Source organism: Rhinopithecus roxellana, chromosome 7 (assembly GCF_007565055.1).
Source record: "Rhinopithecus roxellana isolate Shanxi Qingling chromosome 7, ASM756505v1, whole genome shotgun sequence".
Taxonomy (NCBI): Eukaryota; Metazoa; Chordata; class Mammalia; order Primates; family Cercopithecidae; genus Rhinopithecus; species Rhinopithecus roxellana.
Window position 1 is genome coordinate 137,666,138 of NC_044555.1, and position 7,166 is coordinate 137,673,303.

At 44.3% G+C, this 7,166-nt stretch overlaps 1 pseudogene; it reads right to left on the reverse strand.

Moving 5' to 3' along the window:
* Positions 1–2,995: 2,995 nt before the first annotated feature.
* On the reverse strand, positions 2,996–3,817 carry LOC104659388 (annotated as a pseudogene).
* Between the last annotated feature and the right edge of the window lie 3,349 nt (positions 3,818–7,166).

A 7,166-nucleotide genomic window follows, 5' to 3' on the forward strand; every position in this document is an offset into this window, starting at 1 on the left:
AGGGAAGCCCTGGCTTTGGTCTTTGGACCTGGCCCTCTCCATCCTCCAGCTCTTGGGAGGACCACTCCTTGGCTAGTTTATCCTTTTCCCTGAGCCTTGAGCCCTGATACTATATCAAGCCTAGGGCCTGAGTATTGGTCTCCATGGCTAAGTCTTCTGGATGCCTCCCACTTGCTCTCATGCCTTGGCTCTCCTCAAGACACTGGGAATGTTTTTGAAGATATTGATGGGGGCAGGAGAGAAAAGAGATAAATAAGGCAAGCAAATAAGGAGGCAATGAGTGCACAAGGGCCCTTAGAGGCCATCCATTTGAACTCCTCACTGGACAAAATTTGAACTCCTCACTGGACAAATGAGGCAACTGAGGCCAAATGTGGGATCCAGCTTTTACACAATTTTTTATTGTGCTCTTTTCAATCTTGAGAACTTTTCAACAGTATTAAATATTTGTCATAAACACAGCTTTTAATGGCTACAAAGTATTTCATTCTATCATTGTACCATAATTTCTATCATCATTCCCACAATATTGGTTTGCTTTTCATTATCATAAACAATGTTAAAATTGACATAATCAATAAATATAAATGTATGACAATGTCTGATTATTTTTCTAGATTAGAGTCCAATGTGTGGAATTACTGTGTCAGTGAATATGAATGTTTTTATGGCTAATGATATATATTGCCAATTTACTTTCTGGAAAGTTTGTGCAAACTTATATTCCTATTGACATAGCATGAGAGTGTTTATCTCAACATGTTTTTGTCAATACATAAATTTTTAAAAGTATTGGCTACTGATAATCATGAAAAATGGTAACACTTATTTTTATTTGCATTTTTGATTACAAATAGTGTTGAGCATTGTTATATGTTTATGAGCCATTTAAATGTATTTTTCTATAAATTGTCTCTTATGTTCTTTGACCATATTGAAATTGAAATTCCAGTGTTTTGCAGTCAAGAAGGATGAACTTGAAGATTAAGCATGATAAGGTCAAAGGACAGAATTAACATAGAGCCATGACCTGGGAGGCAAAAGTACCAAGATCCAGTTTCAGATCAGCTACTTACTCACTGGGTTATTTAGGTAAAACCATTCTATGCCTTGGTCCTCAGTTTCCCAAATGAGCAAGTTGAGCTATATGAACTCTCAGTTAATGTAAGAGAAGGTCTTGAAAAGTTTACCTTTACTGAAATGAAAATGGTAGTATTTCCCACCAGGTGGCTGTAAGAACTATTGCTTTTAACACATCTTGCTCTTTCCAGAGAAAAATGCTAAAGAAGTACAGATCACCCTGCTTTTGCTAGAGAAGATACTTTTCTAAGTTAGGGGTGACGCTGCTTCCCTACCTGCCAACTGGTGGCATTTCTTCCCTGAGAGGTTCGAAGAGTGGGTTTATGACTTCTATCAAGGTGGAAGAGGAACATTAAAGAGGTAAATTGAGTGTATCTTTACACCCCTCTATAAGATACCTGCACCTAGTATCAAGAGAGAACCATTTACAAATGTATTCAAAGGAAATCAAGGGTATTTGTTTCCAAATATCTTTCAGGAATGGGCTTTCCATAAGGCTCTCAGTTTGAAAATGAAGCAGAAACAGTATAATGTGAGGTTGCCTTGAAGTGCTTTCTTTTCTATCTGGCAACTAACTCTTTCTTTTTCTTTTAGAGATAGAGTCTTGTTCTGTCACCCAGGCTGGAGTGCAATGGCATAATCACAGCTCACAGCAGCTTTGAATTCCTGGACTCAAATGATCCTCCTGTCACAGCCTCCTGAGTAGCTGAGACAACAGGCATGTACTACCCTGCCTGGCTATTATTTTTATTTATTTTTTGTTGAGATGTGATCTCACTATGTTGCCCAGGCTGATCTCTAACTCTGGAGCTCAAGTAATCCTTCTACCTCAGCCTTCCAAAGTGTTAGCATTACAGGCATGAGCCACCATGCCTAGCCTCTACTTGGCAACTATTTCATCGCTGCATGCATAGGTTTCCATTATAATCCCTCTTGTTAAAAATACTAATCTTCAGAGACAAAAAAGGCAAGAAGCAAGGACAGTAGAATAGAAGGAGTAGCCACTGTTTTATTTCTGTCTTCCTGACAGCAGAGGTCTTTATTGTATTTGGTCCATAGTCAGTGTTTCACATTACTTCATGGTGTAGATTCCCCAAGTGAAGGTCCCTGTGCAGTACTTGGAGGGGCATGTGGTAGGGGGAGATGAGCAGTACAGCTGGTCAGGCTTGGAAGGGGAAAAGGAGAGCTGGGGGCTCCTTAAAACCTATTGAGGGCCACAGTAAGGGATTGAGCATGGGGAGGGGGCTTAGCCCCAACAACTCAGAACTCCATTGTATTGTATGGGCTTCAGTTTCCCTACCAGGCCCCTGGACAGGGTCACAATTGTTGGTTGGAAATCCAGTCACTCACGAGCCTAAAATATTTTAGGACTACGGCCTGGCCCTCTCACAGAGGACCCATTTCTCCCCCATTTCCTGGAAAAAAAAATTTCTTTCATGAAAACTTCCTGAAACTTCTGTGGGTACAGAAACCCACAAATTGATCAGCTAACAAAAGGGAAGGGGAGAGGAAACCAGAAACATTTTAGGGCCTGTTTCCCTTCCTACCCAGGTGTCTTCTCCCCCACACAGCTTGGCCCACAGCCTGGATGTCCCTGCCAGGGACTGCGACCCCACAATCATCTGGATATGGTCTTGACCCCTTTCCCCCACCCTGGTGGCTTAGTCCTATAAAGGAGCCAAGGCAGGAGGGAAAAACACTTGCTGCCTAATCCCATGCAGCTGCCCACAGACCCTCAGTTAGCAGCACTGAACAGGTTAAAAAAACACATGAAAACACAGAAAATCCTAAAAACCCAGATAGAGCAATGATGTGGGGAGACAGTGTGGTTGGGAGCCTTAGTAGCTCGCCTCCTTCTGCTAGGAGGGGGGATACTTGGGGACCTCCCTTGGGCCTGGGAAGTAGCCACTGGGCCTCACAGGCAGTACTTGGGATCATATATCTGTTGACCCAGGCCAAAGACCTGGCTGCTCTGGTTGGCACCCTGTGTGTAGCCCATCTGCAGGGACATGGAGTTGTCTCAATTGTCGGTTCCCAGCTTGTTGTCATAGATGTGCCTCCAGGTCCCAGGAGCTGTCATGCCCACCTGGCTGGCACACTTGTTTGTACCCATCTGGAGACTAATGGTCAGTTGATCCATGGGGGGCAGATATGGTTCTTGGGGTCAAAGAGATGCCCCTTCATGCTGTAAGCTGTCATGCTGGACTGGCTGGCACATTTATTTGTGCCTGTTTGGAGCCCAATGATGTACTGGTCAGCCTTCATGGTGGTATCGTACAAGTTCTGCTCCTGCTTCTCTGAGTGTTTGATGCTAATGTCCACCCCATTCTGTAGCCCCTTTGTCTTGGTCTTCCCCACCAGGCCTAGAAGAGACACCTGCACATGTGTCATGTTCACACTCTCAAATAGGTCATTGGCCTTAAACAGGTCCACAGGGTTCATGCCATAGCTAACCATGGTCTTGAGGAAGTTGGAGAGGTTTTCCAGCTGGTGCCAGTTCTGCATAGAGTGGTTGATTTTGGAGACTGAGCCTGTTGGAGCTTGTTCATGAGTGTGCATGAAATAATCCCTTCCTTCAGATCCTTCTGGAAGTTAGGGCCAATAGAGAAGCCCATGAGTCCCTTGATCCAACTGGGGAGCTCAGCCTCCTTCTGAGGGATGTATTTCAACAGAAGCTCATTACTGACCTTGGCCAAGAGCTGTACAAGGGACCCTTGTTGAATTGTGTGGAGCTCATGGCTGGCAGGAGTGATTGGCAGGATGGGATGGGACAGCCAGGTAGGCGTGGGGCTGGGATGCTCTGGGCTCTGCCACTGTTTAATTTGTACCATTCTCTTAGCTGAAGCCTTGTTTGGGTTACAAAACATTAATGGTCTCACACAAAAATCAAAACTGCAGAATGTGCCCAAACATATTTTCTTAGAGTAGGCCAGATTTTTGTTCAATTGGTCAAGCTCTTGTGGTAGAAGGAGCCCCATATTATAGCAATACCCACTGTGAAACATTAGCAGAGATACTGACAAAACAGTTTCAAGGAAGAGTGTTAACATGTGCTATAATTTGGCTATTTGACCCTCCAAGTATCATGTTGAAATTTGATCCCCTATGATGGAGGTGGAGCCTAATGGGAGGTGTTTGTGTCATGGAAGGTGGATCCCCTATCAATGTCTTAGTACTGTCCTCCAGGTATTGAGTGAGTTCTTACTCTACTAGTCCCAGCAAGAACTGGATGTTAAAAACAGCCTGGCACTTCCTCCTTTTTCTTTTTCGTTTCTTTTCTTTTTTTTTTTTTTTTTTTTTTTTTTTTTTGAGACAGAGTCTTGCTCTGTCACCCAGGCTAGAGTGCAGTGGCACGATCTTGGCTGACTGCAACCTCTGCCTCCCAGGTTCAAGCCATTCTCCTGCCTCAGCCTCCCAAGTAGGTGGGATTATAGGCGCCCACCACCATGCCTGGCTAATTTTTGTATTTTGTAGATATGGGATTTCACCATGTTGGACAGGCTGGTCTCGAACTCTTGAACTCAAATGGTTCACCTGCCTCAGCCTCCCAAAGTGCTGGGATCACAGGCATGAGCCACCATGCCCTTATTCTCTTCTTGCTTCCTCTCTCACCATGTGGTCTGCACACACTGGCTCCCTTTCTCCTCCCATCATGAGTGGAAGAATTCTGAGGCCCTCACCAGACACAGATGTTGGCACCATGCTTCTTGTACAGCCTGCAGAACTGTGAGCCAAATAAACCTCTTTTCTTTATAAATTACTCAGCCCGGGGTATTCCTTTATAGCAAGACAAACGGACAAGGACAACATGCTACTCCTTTTGAGGGAGGCCATGAAGCATAAGCAATGTTTTTTCTGTCTTCTTGGAATAGAACTAGATGTCAATTCAAGTCCAATTTCTTCTTGGATATACATTTATGTATCTCTGATGATTTGTGGTATTTTAATGCCTGTTTAATGAGCATCTAGAATGCAAACAGTCATGAATTTGATTAAAAAGACACAGTACCTGCCTTCTAGAAGCTTATAGCTCAGATCTTTACTGGATCCTTAACACCCTGGCCTGAACTACTCCTCCCAAGTGGGGTGAGGTGCCTTTTTCTGGACTTACCTAGCTCCTGGACATGTATATGCTACATTATTGTCATTGTCATGTTATATATCTCTACACTGAACTTTTTTTTTTTGATATGGGGTCTTGCTCTGTTGCCCAGGCTGGAGTGCAGTGGCATGATCTTGACTCACTGCAACCTCCGCCTCCCGGGTTCAAGTGATTCTCCTGCATCAGCCTCCTGAGTAGCATGCCACCATGCCCGACTAATTTTTGTATTTTTAGTAGAGACGAGGTTTCACCATGTTGGCCAGGCTGGTCTCAAAACTCCTGACCTCAAGTGATTTGCCCACCTTGGCCTCCCAAAATGCTGGAATTACAGGCATGAGCCACTGCATCCAGCCTCTACGCTGAACTTTCTAAAGGCAGAAATTGTACCTTGTTTACTCTCAGATACTTGGCAACTATTTTAGAGGCTACCATGGAGACTAGCCAGCCAATATATAGGCATCGAATGAATGATCGAGTGTCCTTGTGAAGAAAGCAGGACATTTTTATTTTCATTTTGCAGATGGGGGAACTGGGCTCCAGAGAGAGATCGACTTGTTCAAGGTCATAGAGAAAATTAGTAGCAGAATCAAAATTTGAACCAAGAACTTGACTCCTAGCCAAGCTTCTTCCAGAAAGAGTTGAAGTTTTAGAGGGGGAAAAACATAAACAACCCAAGAGAATGTTAGTTGTGTACATGGCATGGGAAAAAGTGGTAACTTTCCCAATCTCAGTGGTTACAATGGAAAATTTTAGGGAAATTTTCAAGCGTCTTTGCACTGTATACTGGGACATTTTTTCATCATCAGATACCTACACTGTCATAATTTATTTTGCTCATGACTTATTTTCCCCTAACTTCCTGCCATCTCTGCTTTCCCTTCAGTTCATCCAAGAAATATTAGAGTTTTTCAAAGGGACTCACCTGGAAAAGTGCGGGAAACAGAAGAATGAAGAAAAAAAGACAAGAAATCATAATGCAAAATGCCAAGAACCTGCACAGCCCAGAAGCCCTATGCTTAGAAGACTGGTATCGAGCCCTAAGACTTTGTACTTAGAATTTACATTGTACTTACATTACTATGGCTATGTAAATATTACTCACAGCTATGCCACATAATATATAATGATTACTTTTCCTTTCTTATATGTCCGGAGCCGTGAGGCCCAGAAATTGCCGCGGCCTCTGTTGCTTAAGCTCCGCATTGCGGAGACAAGATGGCGCACTTCCTGGTTCTTCATCATCAACTTTTCCCGTGCGCACGAACTTTTCCCGGGCGCACGTAGATAACTTCCCGCGCCCAGGAAAGACTAAGTCTACCGAGCATGCGCCTGGTGATGTCTCTCATTATTCTCCTCCCCACCTGCTCTGCCGCACTTCCTCTTCCCTGCCAGCCTATATAAGGCATTGAACCGCCGCCATCAAACGAGACTTGATCAGGATACTGTCTTGTCTCCATTTCTTGTGTCTCTTGTCTCTCTAAATTCCCACCCCCTCCTCCAAGGTCTGTGTTAAGGATCCCGCTGGACGGGACACTTATAGCACCTTGGGTTTTTCCTGGAAATAATAGCCATCACGATTTCATTTGGTTCATTTCATGTCTACCTATCTGATATGATTTGACTCTGTGTCCCCACCCAAATCTCATGTTGAATTGTAATTCCCCATGTTGTCAGCTTCCATGCGGTGTTGGGCCTGTGGGTGCACAGAAGGCAAGAACTGAGGGTTGGGAGCCTCTACCTACATTTCAGAGGATGTATGGAAACACCTGGATGTCTAAGCCAAAGTCTCCTGCAGAAGCAGAGCCCTCATGGAGAACCTCTACTAGGGCAGTGTGGAGGGGAAAATGTGGGATTGGAGCCTTGACACTGAATCCCCACTGGGCCACTGCTTAGGGGAGCTGTGAGAACAGAGCCACTGTCCTTCAAACCCCAGAACTGTAGATCCACTGACAGCTTGCACCATGCACATGTAAAAGCCTTAGGC